The sequence below is a fragment of the Anopheles aquasalis genome, chromosome 3 (assembly GCF_943734665.1).
Source record: "Anopheles aquasalis chromosome 3, idAnoAquaMG_Q_19, whole genome shotgun sequence".
NCBI classification, from domain to species: Eukaryota; Metazoa; Arthropoda; class Insecta; order Diptera; family Culicidae; genus Anopheles; species Anopheles aquasalis.
The window spans coordinates 26566537-26592183 of record NC_064878.1 but is presented as its reverse complement, the minus strand read 5'-3'; the positions used below and the strand labels follow the sequence as shown (position 1 = coordinate 26592183).

General features: G+C 48.7%; 1 protein-coding gene across 1 annotated transcript in view; it reads left to right on the top strand.

Moving 5' to 3' along the window:
• The first annotated feature begins 5109 nt into the window (after nucleotides 1–5109).
• LOC126578989 (myosin-IIIb-like) overlaps nucleotides 5110–25647 on the top strand; it is a 48109-nt gene continuing 27571 nt past the window's right edge. Inside the window, exons 1-2 of the mRNA XM_050242169.1 lie at nucleotides 5110–5755; nucleotides 18894–19151. The gene's annotated coding sequence lies outside the window, so the exon portion shown is untranslated. The remainder of the gene's footprint in view (nucleotides 5756–18893; nucleotides 19152–25647) is intronic.

The window sequence follows — 25647 nt, the reverse complement described above, 5'->3', positions numbered from 1 at the left end:
TAGTGGAGGTAGTAGTAGTCAACAGTTCAGTGTGGCCGATGCTGCCGCAGATGCTGCTCAGTGGCCACTTTTAATGCGTGATCCCCGATGTAATCGCAATCGCAGCAAAGTAGTTGAACACCCGGGGCCCCCTTCGAAGCACCGCGTTTTGCGTTACGTTCGTGGCGGGGTCGCGCCTGTGGCATGCGTGGATGAGGTTTAATCGTGGAACATATTAGATTAGCGCCGAAATGCGCCACCCCGTAGCAGGGATCGGTTCATATTTCCGTGAGGCGATGCCAGCGGTAATGCCCCACTGCCACCGCACGCGAGAGGTTATGCAGCTCGCGATGAGCGCGTTTTCGGGCGATACGACAAGGCGGGAGGGTGTTTGGCGAGCAGAGCAGAGCAAACTATTTAGCGTTATGCTGCTCGTGGTTGGTGCCGCGCCTAGAGCGCATCATCATCGTCGGGGTGAGCAATTTTTGCAAAGCTCGATTAATGACGAATGCCTTGTTATCGCATCGGCCCACCGAGCTCCGATCTATCCTGTCTGTTTGTTGATGAAACATTACTCAACAACAATGCCGGTGATCTAAAGCGATCGCCTCGGTTACATGGTTTTTTGTTTTTGCATCCTGTCACTGGTGGCTGAGCTCCTTAACCCTCGGTTGGGCACCCGGGTACCCGGGTACCCATTTCAAGTTTCAACGAAAAATGAATGCCTTCCCGTCAATATTTTTTTACGAAACTCCGGATCCCCAAAGTACAACTCATTTCAAGCCGAATTGGCGTTGAAATTGTTTTGATAACTCATATTTAAAGGTAATTATGGCCCGATGAAATTAACACCCGCCCAGTGGCACCCGGGTACCCGGGTACCCCACACGTTAGCTATGCACATGGGCTATGTTTATAAACATAAAACAATACTTTTTATCAACATTTATCCATGTTGACGTGTTTATTAATTGTTAATTAGGTAAACTACAATATTTTGATGAAAATTTCATTACGTTTGAGCTTTTCAACGAGCAATACGAGAAAAATAATCAACATATTTTGAAACCTTTTATGTGCAATTTAAATTATATATTATTTCTCAAACTGATAAAAAATGGTTCTAATAGCGTAATTTTCTTAACATATGAGTAAATTATACACTCATCTTCATCAAAAAGGGCTTAGGCGGCTAAGGGGGATTTTCGTAGACCACAGAGACCAATATACATGGTGCGTTCAGAAAGTAATGAGACTGAATTTTCCTGACGAAACGGTTTGAGATAAGGTATTGAATTTTTTACGCAAACATAGAGGCAGGATTTCGCTATTCAACGCACTTTATTTCATTCGGCTATGACAAACTGAAAGAAAATGGGACGATTTTTCGTGAACCATGTTTTTAGTTGATGTAACATCGTAGAACGCCCTCTTTCTACGGACCACTGGTACAGCCCGGATCATCGCGGACCTCTTTCCTAGTACAGAGCAGGCAAACAGAAATGTATGAGGACTTGATGAATTACTGGCACCAACGGAATGTTTTTTTGTAGGTCCGGATGATCCGCGCCAGGAAGAAGGTCCGGATGATCCGCGCCAGGCCAATGGTCCATAGAAAGGGGACATTCTACGGTGTTACATCAATTAAAAACATGATTCACGAAAAATCGCCCCATTTTCTTTCAGTTGGTCATAGCCGAACGAAATAAAGTGCGATTGATAGCTAAAACCTTCCTCTACCTTATCGTAAAAAATTAAACACGTTATCTCAAACCGTTTTGTCAGAAAAATCAATTCTCATTACGTTCTGAACGCACCATGTAGCAACTGGTCTGATCTCGTAGCTCAATTGTGCCCAATAAACTCAATTGTTTATGACTCAAAAGTGCCTTAATACAATTCAAAACTGATTTATTCGAAGAAATCAATAATTTCAATAACATATTTGCTGGAAAATTCGATCACTCTACGATCATATTGCTTGTTTTACGACGTACGCGGTAGAGAATGACCGTACGAAGGGGTATCAATGCATTGTGTTCATTATTTTTATTGTTTTTATTGGATTTTGTTGTGATTTTTAAAGAAAAATACGTTCCGAAGAGTCTTAAATTAGTTCTAGAACACCATTTTTATCATAAAACTGATACAAACGATGATACAAGAACATAACAATGCAATGCACATAAGTGGGGTACCCGGGTACCCGGGTGCCCAACGAAGGGGTAAACGCCGGGTGCCCAACCGAGGGTTAATGAAAGCGGAAGCTGCAATAAATCTATCGCAAAAAAAATGAAAAACGGAAAAAAAATCCATACAAATCCACGGCGATCTCTCGCATCTGCACGAGGAACTGATGAACTGATGCTAAGAACACTGAGAAATTTGTCAAGCAACTGTCAAACTAACTGTCCAATAATGATAACAGCATGCAAGAGAGTAATTTGACAGAAGAAACAATATTATACGCGCCAGAAAACCAACAACACAATGCCTTTTCAGCGTATTATCATGGTGTTATGAGGCGTTTAATGCATAGAATTTGTCGCATTGAGCAAGAATATCGTGAAAAAGGGAGTTGGCGCATGTTGCGCGGATAATGCGCTGCCTAATCGATCAACGCTCACCACTGGTTTTGACCAAAAACTGCATTTTATCGATAAATCCTTCCCCGTAATCACCTGATCTGGTGTCTTGTGGCTTTTAAGTATTCGGTTAACTTTATTTGCGGATGAAAGGAAAACGTTATGCTGACATTTTGGCCGTTCAGAAGGCTTGTACCGACCACCCAAACATATCGTCACTTTATGCGCCATAACTTTGCTTTCACTGGACCAAATGTCATGGAATTTGGACTGATAGTCCCTCAAAGATGCACCTTTTATATAAAAATATGAACATTAAATTAGCGCTACCAGAAATTTTCCTATGCAAAAAGTCCTGTTTACTTTGCAACAGACCATGTATTTAAGGTTTCAGTCGATGGAACTAGCGAGTTCGGTGACATTGCAGCACATTTTCTTGCTGATCTGTCAGTTGACAGATACACGGATGCGTAATGCCTTGCTGTACTCATCTTTTCTGCAGGCATTTCGCAGCAACAACGACAACAAACTAAGCCTCCTTTCGCATATCAACCCCCCGTTCGTTGGGGCAGTTGCTTTTCACCTGCTAAATATTCTATTATGATCCCCTCTCCTCGTGTGGTGCCTCGGATGGAAGTAAATCATTTAAAAACTCGTTTGTGACCGGCTCCGGCTGGCCCGTGTGCGCCAACTATGCAAACGCACTGACCCACTTTCGATCTCTTAATCACACAGCCACAGCCACTCGCCGGAATCTCGCCGTTGTCGGAACACGAATCTTCATTGACTGCATCACCAAATCCGGGTCCCCGAAAGGGGCCTCTATGGGCAGAGCCTCGACCAACCAACCAACAAACGAAACAAACAATCAACCCTCGCCGACAAAGCTAATGACAGAGTTGGCCGGTCGCGTGCCGGTCTATCGCGGAACATCATCTTATTTGTAGCGGAATAAGACACCTCGTCATGGCCAGGACCATGCTGTTGATTTCAAAGTAAAGTTTCTCCGAAAAACCCCGTGCCTTCCTGGTACAGGTGTTGTCGGATGGCAAAGGGTCTTAGAGGGAGGATGCGTTGCGCTGTTCACTTGTCAAAAGCCGGACTTCCGTAGTTTTGGCCCTGCACGATGTCGTTCTGCTCTTAAAATTATTAAACACTGGACCACGCACGATGCTCGCCTTTGGGACGTCCTAGCAGAGCAGCAGTATCGCGACCAAATGGCCACACTAATTAATTATTACTCCGAGCCAACCTGGGAAAGATTTTTGCGAAATTGACGCAAAGAAGTCGCGCCAACCATCACGATAAGTGGAGAGACACAATTAGTGGAACGAGTGAGGTTTGCTGATTAGATAAGAAGACGAAGAAAAAAAAACCCATATCCATTAGGGATGCACCGTGAACATGATGGTTCCGCACCGGTGTGTACCGGTGGTTCCGGCTTACTCGCTGGACCACTTGGAAAATGGAGGAGAAAAATCCGCAAAAATCTGCCATGCCATCGGACTGGCGTTTGTGTGCGTGCGTGTCAGGCTATTAATCAAACAAAAGATGCCCTTCACCCCACTAATGGAGCTCCTCTTCCACCTCTTTTTGGTGGCCAATTTCCACCAAAAAATCCGGATTCAAGAGGCAGCCCAGATCGTGGCCTAGGCACACATACAGACCAGGATCGCATCCAGACAGTTGCTAGGGATAGCGAAGCGACGGCCTCCCCCCCCGGGGGTGGGATCTAGCGGTAAATGAGAAAGCAGTTTGTGGGGTGGGTGTGCGAAGTGAGTGTGGCCCCTTCTCCCTGGCGGTGCACGAGACGCCACAGGCGCCACAAGCAACCCAGCATTCCCTTTTTCCCCATTCCCGGTTGTGGTGACCTCACTCACGCGCTCCCTCTGAACATCGAGCGAACAGGTTCTGCACCACCTCCACCTTTGTGGGCCACATTTTTCGGTGCAAGCATCCTCCACCCGCCCCCGAGCACCCTTTTCTCAATCGTAAACAACCGATCAGCTGGTAGAGGAGAGCGAACGTTGCGAGCAAATGAACGCGAGCTGCTGACGCTCGCGCACGCCAAGCTCGCTCTCGGTGCGCGACGATCGTGGCCAGCCTCTCACTTGAGCAAGTGCTGCGTTAGCGAGCGGACGTTCGCGCACGACGATCGACTGTGATCGAGAGCTGGCAAACGAAACGACGAGAAAGCAACGCAACGCACCGCAAGCGTTGCTGCGATCTGTGCGCCGGTTTTACTTCGTCTATTTTATTCCCGAAATTTTGTGGATTTTCCATCCATTTTTCCAATAAGTTGTGGTGGTGCGCGTGTGTGTTTTGAACAGCAGAAAAGCGTTATCCGGTGGTCGGAGCCCGTGTTCCCGCGCGTACAATCTGCGACGTGCGTGAAGCGAAGGAAAAGCGAAGCGAAACGACCAAACAGAAGCAAAAGAAGCAGAAGAAGTTCCAATACAATTTCCCCGTTCGCGTTTTGCGAACGGTTGCTGGTTGTTGTTGTGGTTGTTGTTTTTTCGCCAGATAATTTCGACTTCGGACACCACGCAGACGATCCCCGTGGTCTGTCCGGGGGAAAGCAGACGGTTTTTTGGTGGGATCCACCAGATTCCCAGTGTCGCGATCCCCGGTGATAGCGAGTTATCGGCACTCTTCCTAAAAATAAAATCGGTGATCACTGAAAAAGCCCCTTGTGACCTTCGACCGCTCTCAGAAGCCCGACTCGTGCTTCCGGAGCAACGTTATCAGCGTATCAAGTGCGTCCCGTCCCGTGTGTTGGTGTTTCTTGGGTGTGTGCGATTCGGAAAGAAGAAAGTTCCAAAGTCAATTCACCGACGATAACGACGAACAACGGGCCAGTGTGTGAGCGTGCGTGTTGGCAGATAAGTGCCGTTTCTTGTCTTGTGCCGGTGCTGCTGCCAGGGGTGTGAAAACGCGTAAAGAAGTAACATAAACCCCTCGAGACGCGCGCGCGCGCGCTCGCGAGATAGATAATTACAGCCCTCAATAACACCGGGAACGCTGCCGAAAAAAAAGGGCGCGTGAGAAGAGAACGAACGTGCCGGTGTCACGTGTCACGAGGGCTTGCTACTTGGTTGCAGATTCCAGGGCCAGGGAACAGACGGGGCTGGATTGATTAGCTGAGCACTGACGACACTTCAAGCGGCACTTTGTCTCGCGTTTATCAATGGGTGAGTCACGCTTTCGCTGTGTTTTTTAATTCGTTTGTCTTGTAATGGGTTGAATGTTTGTTTCGGGTAAAGTTGTTTCTATTTGGTTTTTTTTTCGATTTTTATGTTTCTGTTTCACGTTCACTACCCTTCTGTTGCCATATTGGTTGTTTATCTTTTTTCGCGGGGATCATTTTGCTATCTTTCTATCAGTTGCAAAAGGTTTCTGCCTCTTCGGAGGATTCTAAATATAGAAACACTTTCAATCTACCTTTATCACGGACCTTCTCACGTGGCTTTAGCGTCCTTAATGTAATGCAAATATCTTTTTCGTCCCCGTTTTCCTGCTTCCCGCTATCCGTTCTACGCTCTGCTTGTGTCGGGCTAATGTTGACCAGCGACACAGTGTTTCAGAACCCTTTTCTCCCTCTTTTTTCGGTTGATAACGGGCCGGCAAGTATTGCAAACGAATATCCCGGCACCATCGCTTAACGCTATATTAAAAGCTACCGAGCAAAGACTCCCGGTACCGCTCGAGCATGTGATGATAGGACCTCTCGTTATGAAGGAAGATGGCACCTAAAGGGAGGTGCCTGTGTGCGGAGACCAAAATTGAAAAATGCAAATTTATCACTTCCATTATCCCGGCCGGCTGATTGTTGGTGGTGCTCCGGTGGTCGTCGAAGCATAAACGCCCCCGTTCGGGATGGAAGATTGCCCTTGGTAGTAGAATCTGGATGCTAGTGGGACCTCGATGCGAGCAAAAATGCCACGAAGGGGGTGAAAAGTAAAATAAACGGAAAACCCTTAGCCCTCAGCCCTCAGGCCCCCGCTAATGCCATCGATGGAGAGCACGTGGATCTGGCGACCTGGGATCAGATTAGCGATGGAAGCGACACCAACTTTACCTCCCATCTCCCCACTACCCCATTACCTTTGGCGACAATGGACTTCCGGATATCAAAGAAGAAAGGGGAACCGAAGCCATTAAAAGAAGACGAACGGTGGGAAGAACACTTGCGTTGCGCAAGGCCGCTGGTGTCGCTAGAATGACGATCTTCCTGGCGCTGTATTATGGCGGTGGGGGGATTATTTAATATCCGGAAGTTTGCCACAGGAGCACGCATGATAAGGGTTAAAGCGGGGCGCGTGGTGTAGCAGCGTTCCTTGACCTTAGGAACCGTTCATAACTCTTCCTTTTGATGCACGACATTGGTCATTGTGTATCGTTTTTTTTTTCGTTCGCATTTTGTGCTGCGTTTATTCTATTGTGGAGAGTTTGAATTATGTTTCAATTTGTGGCAGATGGCGATCGCGAAGGTCGACCAGTGTGTTCTAGCACAAGTTTAGCTGCCTGGGAATATCATTGTTGAAAGTTCCAGAACTTTCTTTCTCTTTTCTCCGAATGATAACGATTCAATCAACTGAATCCCAGCATTATTAGCCAAAGGCACGGTGTAGATTCGTACGGTTCCATCTGGCAAAAGCAACCAAAACGGTTTGCATGTCTGATAGCAAAATACCGTTCTCGCTGGTTAGCGTCCGGATTGTTCGATTCCTTCTTCTTCTTCCTTTTCTTCTTCCGTCTATGTTGCATGACGAGCAGAACGGCTAAGAGTCTGTGCTCATCCAGTTCGTGTCTCATCAATCCTTCGACGGAACAGATCTTTCTTCGTTTCTAGCCAGATCAGACCAGCTGACTGTATGGCGTGTTCCTTGCAGCAACATGCACCTAACATACATGCAAAAGAATGAACACGGCATACCCAATCTCTACCGCTCACAAGAGTGCAGACGACAAGTCTCGCGCTAGACTAAAAAAAAAAGTGAAAATGAAAAAATCTGTTGTACCGGCTGGTGGCCAGGGCAAAGGCTGTGCCCGCGGGCACTCTCGTGCCCCGAAAACATGCTGACCGTTCATGGCGCTCGTCAGGTCGCGGCCTGTCCGTTCTGCTGACGTTTGCAGCCGCCCTCGGCGAGAAATGGAAACGTAAAGAGAGAGAAAAAAAAGCTCACAAGGTCCAAGAAGGCCAAGATGTGATCAAACGGTAGACCGTAGTGGAGGAGGACTGCACCACTGTACCATCCATCGCCCGCAGCATGCATTTTCTAGGAAAATGAATTGAAATCCCGATATTGCTTTTCCCTCCGCATGTTTCTGTAGCGTGCGTGCTTGTGTGCGAGTGATTGCCGTAGCGAATGCGCTGGAACTGGAGCTGATGGTCGAATGAGTAATGACGTGGCATCGACGTTCGACGACGGTGACGACGAACGATGCTGGTTTCGATGATAAGCGCAATGATGCACATCCCCCCCCCGTTGGTATGCGTGCATTATTGTGAACTCATCAGAAATCGTTGGAATACGGGCAATGGTAATTCTCTTAAAGAGCAGATTGGACCATGAGCACTTCTGCAGGCTGGACAGTCGTAGCATAATAATATTCAAACCTAGGGCCGAAGAAAGGGGGGCCTTTATGTTGCTCCATTATGCCGTGTGTTTGTGATGCTTATGCTGCAACGTTGCATAAACAGTGAGCGAGATATCGAAACCGACGGCGAGCTGCCGGTAAGATGCAGCTGGACACACCGTGAACCGCGTGGATTGTGTAAACAGAGAGCGGCGGCTGAGACCTGATACCGTCGTGCATTCCATTCCTCCCGATGGTCGGGCGGTAATCTCCGTCGAGCATACGGTTCCTAGAATCGCGTTTTTAACATCATGGGCTCATGGAATCTTGTGATTGTTGTCTGTCGTGCCGTAGCCAGATAGAGCCACACCATACACGTGTCGTGTTCTGTTGAAATAAGCGTTTTTTTTATACAATATCTCAGTTGCATATCGGGGCATTTGTGTTTACGTAAAACAATCCCCAAAAACAGGCGTATCGATTTCGATATTGGTTGCATTCTGATGCTGCTGCTGCTGCTGCTACGAATAGGCATCAGCTGCACCCGGATTCATTCCTCGAAATTGCCGATTTTCCGTTGGAAAAAAGAGGAAAATCGAAACTCCCTCACGAATGAGCTCGTCCGTTCACTGCCACTCCGCGCGATCATGTCAGCAAACGGAAAACATTGCCCGGAAGAACCACTGGGCGGGCGGACGGGCGGGTGGAAAGGAACGGAACGAGCTCGGCAGCTCAATCGACTGGAAACGGGCGAACCGATTCGGAACCGAGCGGGGCCCCTTTTTTCCGGAGATGACAGCCTTTTCCATGTTTTGCGTACGCGAACATCCATCCGCCATCCACGGGGACCTCATCACCCCCGCCCGCCCCGCAATGTTGGACAATGTTGCTGACTTTCGCGAGTCTTTGGCGGCATTTCCGTTCGCTTGTTGCACCCGCTTGTACCACAGCGGCACCATCACGCATCAGTTGACTCAGTTGATTAAACTACGGCACCATGGTTCAAATCAAATCAAATCAAATCAAAATCAAATGCAACATGGAATCTGATATGCGTTGGGAATCGTGGAGCCCGGAATTGGATGTATTTAATTGAAGGATTTCTTCGTGAAGTTCAGGAAAAATTACGGATGAAGCGAGTATGTTCGTAATGGAGTACAAAGCTTGTAGCAATATTCCATGTCATAGTCCAAGTACTTGGATGTCCCAGTCCAAGTATTGATGAAGGATTCATTTGAATAACATTGTAGGTCGAGGTTCTGTTAACATTTGTCGGTCGAGACCGGGCAAACAGTTGATTCTGTACTCCCTGGTTGAATGTTTTATTCATTTCGAATCCGGATCCGGAGATCAGTCCAAAGGATGACAACTTTGTTACTGACCAGCAGCACATCCTTACCCGTAGTATTACCTTCGATTGCTACGAATGAATAACGATGATCCTCTCCAAGGTATTGACAGGTTGGATGTACCGAATGCAAACGAGAAGCTTGCTGAAGCAGTTCCTGTTCCACGATGCTTTTCTATTGATCTCGCTCGCTTTGCCGGTGCACTAACGAGTGTTTGCAAGTCGGCTTAGCAGCACCAGCAGTAACAGAAGCATCTGTAACATGCTCTGGTTGCTACTGCGAGAATGCACCAACGTTACAGAAGGAGCTGCGTGCCCGGTTGTGCGGAAAAGCAGAATATCATTTTACGATTTCTCAGCACCATCGTTACCGGCGTGGCCAGATGTTTCGCTTCCGAAGAGCAATCGATAACGAGCACAGCACAGAACAGAACAGAAGAGGAGAAGCATAGAGCTCTTACAAAAGCACACCAAGGCGCTTGCAGGAACTTGCTGTTGCTCGCGAGGAACTTGCTGGTGCCTTCTAGTGCTTCCGGTTGCTGCTGCTTCTACGGAGCAATGTAATCGATGCTGCTCTGCTCTGTGATCGGGATGCATGTTTGCGGGATGCAAATAGCTCCGTACCATCCATCCGTAGCCATCCTCATCAGTCAATGGCGTACGGTGCAACAGTGTGTCCCCAAAACGGGAAGGTCTGAGCACTCTTGCACGCTGGTACATCAGTATCAGTCGGTGTCAATTTGTAACCGATAATGATGATTCGTAAGCGCTCTTCGTTTCGTTTCGTTTCGCCTTTTTCGCAATTTGTCCAACTCGCGGGCGTCGAGTGTGTAATTGTCAATAACGGTGTCCGGACGTTCAAGATGTTCAAGAAGATGCTCCAAGTCAGCTCTCGACTTTGCGATGAGATCGATTCCATTAATTCGATTCCGGGGGGAATCCATCAACATTCGAAACACTTTTGGGACGCCTTCGGAGACTTTAGAGACTGGCGTTTTTTGGGGGAACCAGGGCGTTACATCTCTATGTTGACGCCATGTTTTCTGATGGTATCAACCTCCTTGCCTCTCTCTCTCTCTCGCTATTTCGCAAACTGTGTCATGTGTCAGTAACACCTCATTATGAAATAATGAGAGCCACTTTCATGCGCATTAAACGTCGCGTGAGCAGCAAACGAAACACCCCGAACAGAGCCCCAAATGGACGCGACGAGATCCTCACTCACCGTTCAGATCGCCTATCAATTTGACCAACTTTGAGCGTGGCCCAGGTGTCCGCTACTTTTCGCGCCACCCCAACAGGGTGCACTTCCTCGATGGCTTCCTTCGGAGCGGCAGATAGTGTAAGCTGATGGTTGGATAACCTCGGGACCAACTGAGGTCCCGAGATTCACACCCCGTGCCGCGTCGCGTATTTGGCGGCCCGCATCAACATTTGGCTCAGCATCGGGGGGGGGGGCTCTTCGGTGAAAGTTGTTTGTGTGACCGGACAGGGCGCTATCTCTAACACACCTTGCGTCTGTGCAAATGCAACATATCGCGATTCGTTTTTTTTTTTATTTTAGTTGTACGTTTTGGGCGCTTGCTGACGACGACGCAGACGACGACATACAGCAAGTCCACAGGCCAAGCCCAAGCCCAATGCCTTCGTAATGGAGGTGTTGCTGGATGGAAAACTGGGTCGACTGGTTGGCCGGTGCCGGTTTGCAACGGTTAACACAGACACCCAGGCACTCACTCACGTACACGTACGAGTTGAAACAGACCAAAATGCAAGAAAAGTTTCGGGTTCGGGTGGTACTGCCGCACGCACTGCCACACCGTCAGTGTGTCCGTCCCCGTTGGCTTAGGGCTAGGCCGATTACGCTCGATGGCGATGTCGGTGGAGCCGTGGTGGAGGAGCGGCCGTATTAATGTGCGCCAATTTGCACATTTATGAGGAAAATGAGGCAAAATGTGGGGAAATGTTCTTCGTTTTTCCCGACAAGCGGCACGCACAGTTCACACACTGTGGTCGTACGTGAGCTAGCGGGAAGATTAATGAAAGCAAACGGGATAGGCTCAGTCTCAGACCCACCGGCGGGGGGAGCATCACGGGGATTTCACCGAAACCGAACGTAACGCATGGCTTCCAAGCCGTGGAGCCGTGTCAGTGTCTAGAGCTTTCGGCCAAAAGTGTTGAATATTCATTCGGATTTGGCTTCGTGCGCCCACAGGATTTATTTGGGGAATCCAATTGTGCGAACTGTGCGGTGGATTGTACGCAGAATCCGAATACGGGGAGTGTACGAGGAGAAACCGAAAAAAGGTTTCAACATTGTTGCTGGCGAATTTCAATGCTTCGTTATGGTTTTCAATTCTGATGGGAAAACTCGCACAGATATGGATTATTGATAAAGAAGCAGAAGATACAGTTGCTACAAGTCAATCCGTACAATCGATGAGGTAGCTAGCAGGCAAGTAAAAGCTACTTCAAGAGTATCGCAAATATTTACAAATTCAAAGTATTTGTAAAAGAAAATTTTTGCTGTGATTTTCTCTTCGATGGTTTGACTTCAAACTCATTCAAAAAACATTCATTTAATGTCATCACAAGAGGGTTTTTACTTTGCAGACTTTGAACTTGTTTGTATTATGTTTCAACATCAACACTTGCAGATGACCGCTTTGGAATTATTGTTGGTCTTCCAGTTTTACGTCTTTTTTCGCATATTTTTGCCGGCAGTTGCCAATGGTTTACAATGGAAAAGTAATTTGTTTGCTGATGATGTGGTTTTGTCGCTGTATTTTTTTTACACAAGCATAACAAAAAAAGGCAAAACAACTGCTTTTTTTGAACACAAAACTGGTTATCTTTCAATTTTTTTTTGTTTTCGCTGCGGATATTATTCTTTGTTCACCGCTGGTCATTCAATGTATGAAAAATGTCAAATAAACGATCCGCTGTCTTGAATGAAGATGTGACAAGAGTGAACTTTTGGTTTATAGTAGCATTTGCTGGTGAAACAAGCGAACATAACTGCACTTGAATTGCACATGAATGTTTGCAGAACGCGTTTGGACATGCAAGAATACTGTTCTGAGGGATTTTTATCCTGCAATATGTCAACTGCATGGAAGTAAGCATTAGAATCTCCAGAGCTGATCACATTTCACATTTTTGTGAAGAAAACATTTAATCTATTTTCTCAAGTCAATATCATACTAAACTACACCGATTCAAGAAAATTTGGCAACATTTTAAAGTTTCAAAAGTGATCACGCTATGATGGTGACGGATTGATCAATCCTCAAGCCGGGTTCGTCGCTTAAGTCTTAAGGGGCAAGTCTTTTGATTCGAACCAAAAACGGTGCCCATCGTAGCTGCGTGATGGGTTATCAGAGAAATACGAATCAATATTCTATTCATAGATTATAAGTTTATCCAGGTAGCCACGTCGAGTTTTGGTTAAATTTCCCTCCTTAATCCAAAATTCATTTGGACGCGGTACTAGCACACGACATCAAACATATTTTGAGCATCAATTAGTTGATCCTCAGTCCTGTTAGAACCAACCCATCTTCAATACCACCACCAAAGACATTATTTCTTCATCGCATCGCAGTCGAGTTAATGGACAGATTTTGGGACATGGAAAGAAGTGAAGCAAAGCGGTTGGCAATAACTCGGGAACAGCTCCCCCACAAATCTGTCCAGCGTTAATGAGAGCTGATTGGAACTCAAACAACAGAGGGGCATCCACATACGTGCTGGTGCTGACGTCTTCTTCGCCTTGAATTTTACACCCCCTCTCGGACCAGCATATTGTTTCCCTGATGAGAGAAATCAGTCTGCCTGTTGCTACGGCTGGTGAAGTGCGATCACTCATTTGATCGCTTAATTGGTTCCCTTGGCAGCCAATTAATTTCCCTCTTCCTCCTAAAAACCTCACATTCGGCTAGTTAACTCTAAAGTCTATACGGATGATGCGCCTACCGCCATTCCGTTCCGTGCGCTGTGCGTTTGCGTTGCTTCCAGAAGAGTGCGGAAATGAAAAAAAAAGGGAACACAACCCCCGGGGGTGCTGGTACTCCGTTACGCCGACTCAGTCGACCTTGACGACCGTCGGCGTGCTGGCCGGGAGCGAGAACGTGCTCCAGTCTGGGTGGGCAGCGCTGAGCAGCTGTTTTCCTTCGCGCCAACGGGGTTTTTCGTCCATATCGCGATCTTGCCCCCCCCCCCCCCCTTGTGGCTTAATGGCTAGAAAGTGACCGCGGTGACAATGTGCGTGCCCGCTTGTGTGTGGGTCTGTTTGCGGTCACGCGCAACATGACTTTCGACCGGCTACCCCGCTTTCTCGTGGAAATCCCTGAGCTCCATCAACTAACTATCAGGCTGCCAGGCTCGGTCAACATTCAAATGCAGCGACATACTCTACATCATCATCATCATCATGATCATCATCATTAAGATCACGGATTCGCGGGCATTTGGTGGTCGCTTTCGCGCGGCAGTTCCGAAGACAACAGCTTCAAAGGCAATTTCCAGCGCAATCCGCCTCCAATCTTTCGTCTTTCATCCGCGTTGACAATCTGTAGCGCATGAAGGGACAGTCTAATGGGTTGTGTGCCCGACTGTGTGCAGGAATTACATCAACCTCCGAAAGGGGGGGGGGGGGGAAAGGGTGGCCGAAGTCCGGATGATTCAATCTCCCGAACCTAAATCGATAGTCGATTCGTTATGGAAGGATGAGTTTGGCAGAAATTGCACACGGGCACACGAGGCGCCAAGCGGATGAGGAATCAATGAGGAAGCGCCGCAGAGTACCCCGGAAAGGTGTGGCAGCGAGTGGAGAAGGTGGCAGTCCCCAGCACCGGGCGTCACCGTTGACTGGCTGCGTGCCTCGAGACAGACGGACAGGTGCGGCAGGTTCTGTTTGTGTCGAATTGTGTCGATCACACCCACCGGTGCGGGGGGGGCGGGAAAGTTAGGAATTTGTGATCGATTTTGCATACCACTGCCGGAGGGATGGCGGCGCGGTCCATAGAAGGGAAAAGTGTTCCTTACCTTCCTCAAACACTCACTCACTCCGGAGCACACGGACGCATACACATGACTTTGGCGGTGGCATCGATCGATTGGGATGCATGCAAATGCTTTCCCTTCCGCGCGCTCGCGCACCATGCTTGACGCTTTTCCGAGCGCTTTTCCGCGAGAGCAGGAAATTGTCTCGAAATGTGTCTCTTCTCTGGCGTGCCGTGTTCGGGAAGTTAATAACTGGCACTGGCCAGTGCGCGTGGCTTTCTCACGGAGCAGCAGCATGGGAACCTTTGGGATCCCATCCATCTCTTCCGCTCCCTGAACCCTCCCAGCGTTTGCAAATCAGTTCATGATGTTGTTGGTGATGATGATGATGTTTTGAACGTTTTAGGGAAATGGAATTTTGGAAATGGAATTGCTGGTACAACATCCACGATACTTTCTGTCGCCGGGCAACTGAATTTGAATTCAAAGTTCGAGTTAACTTCCTCCAGGATCGAAATATGGGTTATGGGAAAACATCGATACTTTGAAGTCGAGCAGCACTGGACCACAATCACGGGCGGGGAGGTCGCAAGATCAAAACCACAAAGTATATGTTTTGGCAACACGCAGAGGAAATCGCTGACCAGATCTCAGACAAGATCCATCAGATTCAGTCAGTCGGTCAGTGTTGCCCCCCCCCCTCCCCACCCCAAACAATTGTTGAAGGAACTCGCATCCAACCCGGGCGAACGTGCTGCAATTGGCCAATTTGCATAATTCATTTATGTAAATCCCCGACGCTAGCTGCCAGTGGGCAGGGCGAAAGCGCACAGTCAAATCGGTGATTTGATGCCCGGCTTTTCACTCGCCCGCTCTGTCGGTGTCGGTGGGATTTTCTTGGTCGGAAAGCAGCGGTTGGCCAGCAAGTTGGAATTCGTACCGGCAACCGCACAACCGTAGCATCGCGAAATGATAAAGCGAACACCAGGTCTCTGCGGTGTGGTGTGGGTAGTAGGGAAATTTGGTCGTTTTGTTCCACTAAATTATACTTTTCATTTCCATCGGCGAAGCGGCAAGCGTTTCGACTGGCTTTGGTCAGTAGTTGTGGCCGTGTATTGTACGGCCGTGCATGATGGATTCGCTGCTCGTCCAGTTGCTCTCGTGGCCAGGGAAGCACTTGACGGTGAAGTTGTCCGGTAAGATCCGCTGAGAGAGAAATATGGTTGGCTACAAACTTTTTCGGCAGCGAAGTTTGCACGAAACTTACGTCCGGATCTTCGAGATTTTCTCCGAGAAGGAAGAGCCCCACACGGAGGGGGGAAATGACCGCCGTGGTGTTCTTTCCTTTCTGGGGAACTTTGTGTCGCGTGGCTGGCTGACTGACTGACTGACTGATGCTGCTGCTGCCCCGAACCGGTGGGACCGATCGATCAATCAAATGTGGTCCCCCGGGGGGAACTGTTGCTATCGGGAGCCCCCGGACCAAGGAACCGGTGTCCGGTCTCGTCATATCGCTCCGACGGTGGAAACGGTTGGACAATGATTGATGTTTCGGTAACCGCGAAAGAGCGCGTCTCGGATCTGTTTGGAGTGTTTAGAAAGACGGTTCGGCCTCACCTCGAACCGCGCTTGGGACTGGGGAAGAAAACGGGAGAAAACTAATGATGGTGTGATGGCAAAGGTCACGTTCTTGGCGTAACGATAGAACCCCATAATCGACACTCTGGTCTGTGGTCGATTGGTGGTGCCTGGTGGGCCTCGGTCCGGTTCGTCCGGCTAACAATAATTGTGTTTGCCTCCCCCCCCCCCCCCCCCCCCACCATTCAGTGGCCAGTCAGTGTCAGCGTTGGGTTTGTTTTCTCAAGCTGACCGGCCAGTGGTCGCTAGATAGTGCGATAGAATTGATGAATGGCATCCCGTCACCTCCGGGGGTGGGCCAAAGTTTGGAATTTTTCACAATTGTTGTCCATTCCGGTGAGCATTGTGTTAATCTAATTTGGAAGATGAGTCAAGTGAACGGGTGCCACTTCCTGTTTTGTAGTTTATGCGTAGGCCATCACGGAGGTCAGCGTTCCCCCGGCGCGGGGGGTATTGAGTTTCGTTTGGTCTTGGAAGCGCTGATTTTGGGGAAGAATTCTCGCTTTCAATTGGGAGCTGTTAGTAGCACAGTTGATACACTCATAAAGCAGTACATAAAAGTAAGCAGTACCATTAAAAAGGGGAAAATCCTTTAGCGAAGTATGAAGCCATTTTTGTAGGTTTTCTACTGTTTTAAGCAAAACCATCGTGAATAAATATTTTTTTCAGTAAAATAACGCCTCCACGGCGACACTTGCCTACTTAAAGTATAAAAACATCAATGTAATGTCCTGGCCAGCGATTTCTCCAGACTTAAATTCGATGGAGAATGATTGGCGGATGCTAGTTAGTGATGTTTACGGGAATGGTAGGCAATTTGACACCGTAGATCAGGTGGAAGTAGCTAATAAGAGTGCATGGCGATCCTTGCGCACTGCAACATTTTTCATGTTCGCTGTAAGCATGCCATCCCGCATTTCCAGGCAATTAATAGTAAAGGAGAAGTTACTGATTGTAAATACAATAACATTGATAGCCTAATGAACTGTTTTCCATTTCCATTTCCATCCATGGAGTGAACGGAATAACGGAATGAAAGGAACATTTACAGTATTTTTAATTATTTTTGCGGTTACAAATTTGTGAACACCCTTCGGTAAAATAGGAGTCCAACTTAGAAGACCAGGGTTTGGTGATAAACGATTTCAGCGAGCCAACCGTGTATGGTGTGACGATTCACAGGTCTTAAGCCGAACAAACGCCCATATTGAATAGCCCAACCGATTTAATTGAGGACCGCTTGGAGGGCATAAATCTATCGACCGAAAATTCATGTTCTCCTGCAACCATGTTTGAGTCCGTTTAGACGTATGGCAGGCGCCTCCATATTGCTGAAACTCAACATTTTTTAGAGTGTCGAAGTTGGCTTTAATCTATGGTGAAACGTGTTCCTTAATACAATTGATATACACATCAATATTTAATTTAATATGACAATAACCGGTTTCTTCGCCATCAAAACTGACTACAAATGTGTCGATCTCCTCATATCAAAGATGTTTTATCCTTCCAACTATTAAATTACGCTTCATCCTAGCACTAGAGGTTGCTTTTAGGCCATATTTGCGACACCGATGCATGGAGGATCTTGAGATATTCGTCTCTTTTGCAAGTGTTCTTATAGATCGCACTGGATTTCTGTAACTTTTGCTCTGACAGATCTTACCACTTTTTCAGTGCGCTCAGATCGTTGCTGACCACTACTATGATTTCTATGCCTTGACCTTTCATGAATAGAACGTTTAATACGGTAAACAATGCCAAGATTACATCCTAGAACCGCGGTTATTTCTATGAAATTTTTCTTGGGCGCAAAGCAATATCGACACCCCACAACGCCATACCGGTATTAGAAAAAAGGCCAAAACAGAGCAATGAAAACATTCTCCTTATTTTATGGTACACCCTGTAGGTTTTAATAAAAAAAAAACTAAAGTAGGCTAAAGCGATATTCGCCTTTCACCCATTTATCTAGTAATCATTGGTGGCAATCCCTTCAAATTGTCAAAATCCCATTTTCGGTAACGTCATCCGGATACCGTTCACGGGCCACAAATAATCGAATCTTTCGCGCTAATGTGAGTATGGTGGCTCAATTTTGCTTTCTCGGGAACGACACTTCCGCTTCGCTTCGCCGAAAGCATTTTTTTTTATTTGGAAGAAAAGGGCCACAAAAGGAAATGCCTGGCACTAGCGCCGGGGCAAGGCCACCAGGCCCCGACCGAATTTCCGTGACATTGACGTGCGCTGGAAAAGAAGTGCATTAATTTTCGTGTTCGAGACCACAGCCGGCGCGAAACGGGAGGAAGAAAACATGTTTGATGAAATTCGTTGACCAACGAACGAATTATAATTTGTAATTAAAGCACACGCACACACAAGCGGCACATTGCTGTTTTTGGGTTGTTTGTTTGTTTTTCCTCCCCCCTCCCCCCCGGTAGATGCTGCTGTCGCCATCGGTGCCGCCGCCTCCGCCTTTCTTCCACCCCCTGTGTGACATTGTGTCTCGGTTGGGCTTGTAGCCGGAAAAGTGGAGTGGCCTAACCTCGAACCGCGTGTCCACCAGTTTCCGCGCGCCCCAACAGCTCATTAGCTCAGCGGCGACGGTGACTGCGACCCGGGGGGAGCGAGGGTTCATTGTGAGAAAGCAATGACATTGCTTGCAACACGCGGCGGGAGTCATGGCGTTGTTTTCGTTTGTGGTGGTCCGGTCATTAACCAAAAAAAAACCGTTTTCCGCTTCTTGTTTCTCTTTGCAGCACGATCGTGCCGGATCGGACAGCATGTGTCACCGAGCTGGTACCCCGTTGGACAGTGTACAGCCCCCTACAGAGAGTGACCTTGAGCAAGTGCAAGTGCCTGGAGTGCAAGTGACGACGAACTGGCCGTCGCTAGCGACGGATTAATCAACGACGCGAGAGATCTTCATAGAAAGATAGCTAGCTTAGAGTAAGAGTTCAATAAGTGTTCACCGCGAACGGAACGTCACGTACGAACGCGAAAGGAAGATCAACAAGGTAAGTGGATTCGACGTTTCACTCTCCAGGTGAAGAAGGGCTACAGCTCAGGCCCTGTGGAGGTCAAGAGTGGAGTGAGTGCGCCAGTGTGCGCTGTTCTGTTTGTGCAGCGCTGCAGTTGTTGTGAAGATGCTCCGATCCGGCGGGCATCGGATCTTCCGCTACGCGACTCGAGCCCCGGGGCAATACCCCATAACGGACTTGGACGCTCGACCGCTCGACCGTCTTGCTAGCTATGCGAAAGTCAATGGGGTTTCGATCGTTAGGATTTCTCCTAATGCCACGACGCCGCTGCTGCCGCCGCCGTTTGTTGCCATTGTGATCGATCCGAGAGGCCGAGCCAACTGGAGTCAGTGGCCAGACTGCGGTACAGCTAGGGAGCGCTACGGGATTAACAAATCTAATCGTAGCTAATGATGTTCCTATTGCTCTCGCTCTCGCTTCACGCCGGTTGAATACAAAATCTCACCAGCTGGAGATCGTTAATCGAATCAAACCGGCAGCTACCTCGTGTGAGTCCCGGGGCCTGGGCCTGGGAATCGGATAGCGTGGATAGCGGTGAACGTTGCTAGGAAATTGAGGAAGCAGCGCACCATGGGGCGTAACCACTCAAGCCACTATCTACTACGAAGAAACAGCCGCATCAAGCCGCTTCTCGTTCTAGTGCTTCATGCAAATAATTACGGATTCTAGCCAGCGATATGGAAACTGTAAAATTACGATTATTCTCGATGCTGCGTCTGATGGCAGCTTCTTCACCGTAGATCGGAAGAAGAACCTGATGATTCTCGCTGTCTCTCTCGAGGCGGGAATAGCGGTACAAACCGTTGCGGATTCTGACAGGGCCTCCTGCTGCTGCTGCTGACTACTCCATCGTCAGCGTAATGCGATAATGGATCTTACGGGCAGCTCGCAGGTTCAGTGACACACCGGCACAACGGTGTCGTGCCCAAGATGAGGTGATGTCAACGGCCATAAAGTGGCCAGTAATCCACCTCGAGTGTTTCGAAGCAACACTCCGTTGGCCGACACTAGCGTTGACCGTTAGACGACTCCACTCAAGGGACTTGGCGACTTGCGAAGTGCGGAAGTGTGGACGAGCCGAAAGGAGGCATCGCAAGCGAAGCGCATCGCTCGCAGTGCTCGGGTTTTGGTGTTTTTTTTTTCGGTATCGCTGGGATGGTTTTCTAGGTTATAGTGGCCATGCTCGAGCGCAATCTGCGAGCGCGAGCGGCTCGCCGTGTGGCTTGCACGCAGCGCCGGAGCAAACTCCTGCGATGCATCTGATCGCCAATGGATCTAACTGGTTCGGATCAACACCTGCCACCCACCGCTGAGGGCTCCACGCATGAGGTGCCGATTAATAGTTGTTCCGGTTGCGTCTAGGGTGGTGCGTCAGCCAGTGGTGTGGTGTGCGCCCTTCCTCATGCGGCCAGTGTATTGCTGGAATGTGGCACACATTCTTGGCCATCCATCCCAAACCATCTAATCGGCATCAGATTGGAAGGCGCAGTATTGAACAGCGCTGTAGAGTAAATCGTTTCACACCTTCTGCCGCTTTGCCGACTCTCGCAGCTAAAGGGCCGTGACCGTGGGCCGAGGTGGAGAAAGCTCAAAAGCAACAACCCTACAACTAAAAAAAAGGGCGCACCGCAGCCACTTGCTCGATGGCCACGCGCACACCCCAACCAGGAGAGGAAGATTTCATCTGACAGCTTTCTAGTGCGCACGTACGCGTGTTCTGTCATCCGTGACGCTCTGAGTGTGAGGTGCAGCTTCCTTCCTTCAGTACCGGTGGCCCTTCGATGGATGGCATAATTAATGCAGCTCGAACCTATATTGACCGGCACTGTGGCGCTTTCACCTCCGGGCAGCAGATGACGTGGCAGGGCAGCGAACTCTTGTTCCCTGAAGGGCGATGCGAGCCCGGTTCTAGCTCCTATTAGGTGTGTACAGAACACGATACACGATTTAAAGTGTCACTTTATTAGTGTCAGAGATGCGTTGCGAGTGTCTGTCTCTCGAGAGGAACGTTTTCTAATACCCCAAAGGACCTTTGTCGCAGCACCTCTCGAGTTTCGAGCTTTCTGTCACGTAATGAATGCAAAATGGCTACCGAGAAGACGGAGCAATAAATTTGGCGTTTAATTACTACTGTCGAACGTGGTGTACGTGCTCTGACCCCCCCGGGGGGGACGCTTCTTGGAACCAGGAGGCCGGAACGCCAGAGATCTCGTATTGCGAGATATTTTTGCACGAACTTCCTTCGAAACTGGCGAAAAATTTACAATTGGTTTACGCCGTGATAAAGGATGGATGGATTGGCCATTTTGGAATTGGGTAGCTTTTCGGGAAAACCAAAAATCCGACGTGGTCTCTTCACACTTTCTCCTTTCTCCAACTAACCGAGCCAGCTTAACTATTCGGTGGATGATAAAAATGCAAACGGCTGGGCCACGGTGGTGGCGACATAGATTGATGACTTCCCTATCAGACCCCCGGCCAGCGAGCCCAAGCGGTGGGGGGCCAAAGCGATTCATTTTCATAATCGAAAAGATTGCGTAAAAATTCATCAAATTAAACAAATGGCCATTAGATTTGGGGTGTTTTGCTTCTCCTTCTTCTCCTTCTCCGGATGCTGCTACCGAAGAAGCTGTTGAAAGAGCCAAAGCGAAAGGAAATTAATAAAGTGGAACGGGAGCGAGTGAGCGCATATCCTCTACCCGGACTGGCGGACATTTCGCGCCCGATCATCACCGTTCGTCGCGATCGCGGTCGGCATCGAGAGAATGGAGCATGAAAAATGATGCGCCAAGCCCATGGAGAGGGCTCGTGCCGTCGCTTTGATTGCAATTTCCTGCCCGGTCTCCTGTCTGCCACCTCCGTGCGCTTTGGCACGCTTTTGCGTGAATGATGGGGTGGCGCGATTGGCTCTAGCATCGCATCGCATCGCATCGCAGATCGATCGCACTGATCGGTGGCCATGGAATGACACCCGCAGGCAGGCATGCATGCCGTGGACCGTAGAGTTATGCTCCGTTTCTGCTCGATTTTTCGCCCTGCCTCTCAGTGGTTGATTGGCAAATCAATCGTCAGTCAGATTGAGTTGTAGCGCTGTACCTCACCCTCACCCCTCCAAGCTGCCGTTCACTTCGCCCATATTTACACACATTCTGGACATTTGCGGGCACATTCAATCGATCAATTAATCGTGGCATGGCACGGCGTGTTGTTGCGCGAGCAAATTCCGTTTTGCATCGTTTCTGGATGAATTTATGCTACGCTAAATCGTATCGATCAATCGGTGTAGTGTGGCGGTGTGAGGGGCTGTTGTAGCGGAGGTACAAGAGCCCTTTACCATGTTCGATGCTATTGGATCGATCGCCAATGACCTCGGATCCATGGGCTGCATGGTGGACTGGCAGGAGCTTGTGCCTGTAATTAATTAATGAAATTTCATTTCTCTTTTTTCTCTGTGCGCAATCGGACACACACTCGTTTGCATGCGTATTTCCCTTTTACGTTGCTATTCTGTAAGTATTCTGCATGCAGTTTTTTTTTTCTACGGGAGATTCCACTCTGCGCACCACCAATTGACGTCACACGGAATGGAAATGCATCCTTCCCATTCGTATGCACGTCCGTCCGTGCGTCATTTCATTTGGCCAGCGGGAGGTTTTCGGTACCGCTTTTTCCGTGGAAAAACCTGTGGTGGAAATTCCGTTGTGGTCGAGTGCTTACAGCAACGAGGGAGGAGGTCAGTTGATAGGGAAAACGGTCAACCAAAAATCGAAAGCACATGGAAAGCGCTCATGTGTATGCGTTTCGCCGCCTTGAGACCTTTTAATTACCATTGGCCAATACACCGTCGGTCACTAGCTGTGAGTGTGGCGAAAGGAAACCTGTACGAAAATGTGTGGAAAACTCGAAATGGAATTTGGTCACTGCTGCTCACGCCACGCAGATTGATTAACTGATTGATTGCTGTCCGGGGCCGGGACGGGCGTCGGCCGCAGAAGCGCACTCGGCCTTTCGGTGGGTGCGTCGATGCACCGCATTAAACCAATTCGGCGCCAAATGCCCTTCGTGGCATGTGCGGCATTGCAACGTGGCGGGCGGTGCGAGTGCAGCGCGTGCTGTGCACTAATCAACCCACCAACCGCGCCCCAATCGAAATGAAATCTTTGAATAAGAAAGCTGGCCGAGAGGGGCGTTAATTTTGCAATTAGTACCACCTTTAATTACTGGCCAGGCGATGATGGATCGGGGAAGACAATATCAGTTCGTCGGTGCAGCTGTGGTTTTGAGTGGGATTCTGAAGGGTATAGCGGAGATTAGACGTCTTAAGTACTCAAGTCCTTTAGGTACATTGTAGTATTAGATTAATTGTAATTGTTTAAGTCGCAGATAAGCGTCTATTATCTTGGTAATCAAGGTCTTTTTTGTGACCGGGATCACTTGGGCTTGAGGAAATCTCTGTTCTTATTCTTGAAGGGCACGAAATACCAGAGTCACCAACCAGGAATTTCTGGAGCACAATATTGCTATAACACAACGAAATGGGGGACCCATAAATTAGACCACAAAAACAAGCGAAAATCTGAGTTACTGCTCCTCCAAGACGCCATGGAGAGCGAACCGAAACGCGTCATTCCATCACAGACGGAAATTGCTGCTTTTCCCCAGGAATGCGTCTAATGACCGCGATGCTTTCGCTTCCATTAATTTTGTCCAAATTTCAATCAAAGAAAGTCATCTACCATTAAGAGGATATGCACGGTTGTACTTTAGGCAGATGGATATACAGCCAAATGGTTTTCTGTGGTACCATTTAGGGGGGCGTCGTCGATCCGGCGCAGTAGATGGCACCCGAAAGTGGAATAAAAATAAATAAATGACCGAAAAGAAAGAGCGAATTACGAGGAGAAAGAGAGAGAGAGAGATGCACAATTATAATGCCATTAGGTGACTAATTTTCACAAATTAGTCAATCACTCACGCACCATCACCGAATGTGCTGGCGATATGATCCGGCAGACCATAACGGTCGTCACGCCGCCAGTTGTGGATCACTCCGGGAGTAGCGTTTCCGGTAGCCGATCATTCATTCTAGTCCCCGAAGACCAATGGATACTGTAGCTCTGGCGCCGCCGCCGCCGTTGCGGATTCTCACCGTTAATGTCTTCTTTCCTTCGACCGCCTTGTGTTGCGTGTTTGGTGTGGCCGCGTGATGCAGCATTTGTTAGAGATCGGGGTGGGGGGGGGGGGGGGACGCGAAGGGACGGGGTAAATAAATGGATAATAATTAAACGGATACCCAGCGAGGAAGCTCGGTCGGGATAAATCGGTCTCGGTGGGACGGAAGCTCATTTTTCTTTTCTAAATTCCCGGCAGTTTTTGCTAACAAGATAGGCTGCGAATCTTGTTCATGCCGAACCGGGCACAGTCTAGTGGAATATCAAGCATCGCCGCAACAGCAGTGGCACCAGTACCATCGGCAGTTGCTCCACAATCTTTGGTCAAATATCATCGGGGTAATCTCCAATCGGTATTGCCCCCTCGGGACGGAACGGCGGTCATTAGAAACCGATTACCCACACTGTTGGAGTACCGGAACCCTAGATTGGCAGGTTCCATCCGGCTCAATAGCTGCAATTGATTCGTTTCGTGTTCATATGTTCAACAGATGTTTTGGGCCAGATAACAGCCCGCTCGCGGTACGGATCTCAGCAGTGACGCGGTAGATAAGGGTACCAGCAGCTCCGGAAGGGAAGATACTAGGCGGGCTTCTTTGGACACTCGAAAACATATCAATTAGCGAAGGGCGACGGATGGTACCACAAGCTACAGGGGATCAATTTGATGTACTCCAATTTACAGAGTATGACGAAGAAGCCTCGTGCTGCCATGACGACGTCATAGTGACGTACAATGAGAGAGACAGGGATGTGAGATTGTAAAGTGTACTATACAGCGAACTAGCATTGGAGGCAATTGTCTGGGGGAGGCGCCTCCATGGAGGCAAGGCATACTAAGATAACGCTGCCGCTCGCCCAAACACTCCGATCCACCATCATCGCAACGGCACATCGCTTCTTCTGTCGGAGTCTTGTACCGTTCCTTCAACAACAGCGTAGAGAGAAGAAAAAAAAAAACGGGAAAAGCAGCGGAACACAACCGTAACGCCGTTTGCTTTCGTCGTTTCGCTCTATTCTGAAGGGAGCGGAGAGAGAGAGAGTGAGAGAAAGAGAGCAAGGGGTAATGGGACCGCAAGGGTTAAATAATAACTCTATCCAGCCTAGTGCAATCACGGCTGTGCACTACGTGTACCTCGTGGCACAATCCCTAACCTCAAAGTGACCGAAGCGAAGCGTGCGGTAGGGCGTGCTGCCCTGTCGTGTCGGTCGTCAGTAGGGCAGTGGGCGTTAGACGGCAGGTCGTAAAACGCAGGTTTTCGGAAGACGAGCCACGGGCAATTATACTGATTAGCCTGACG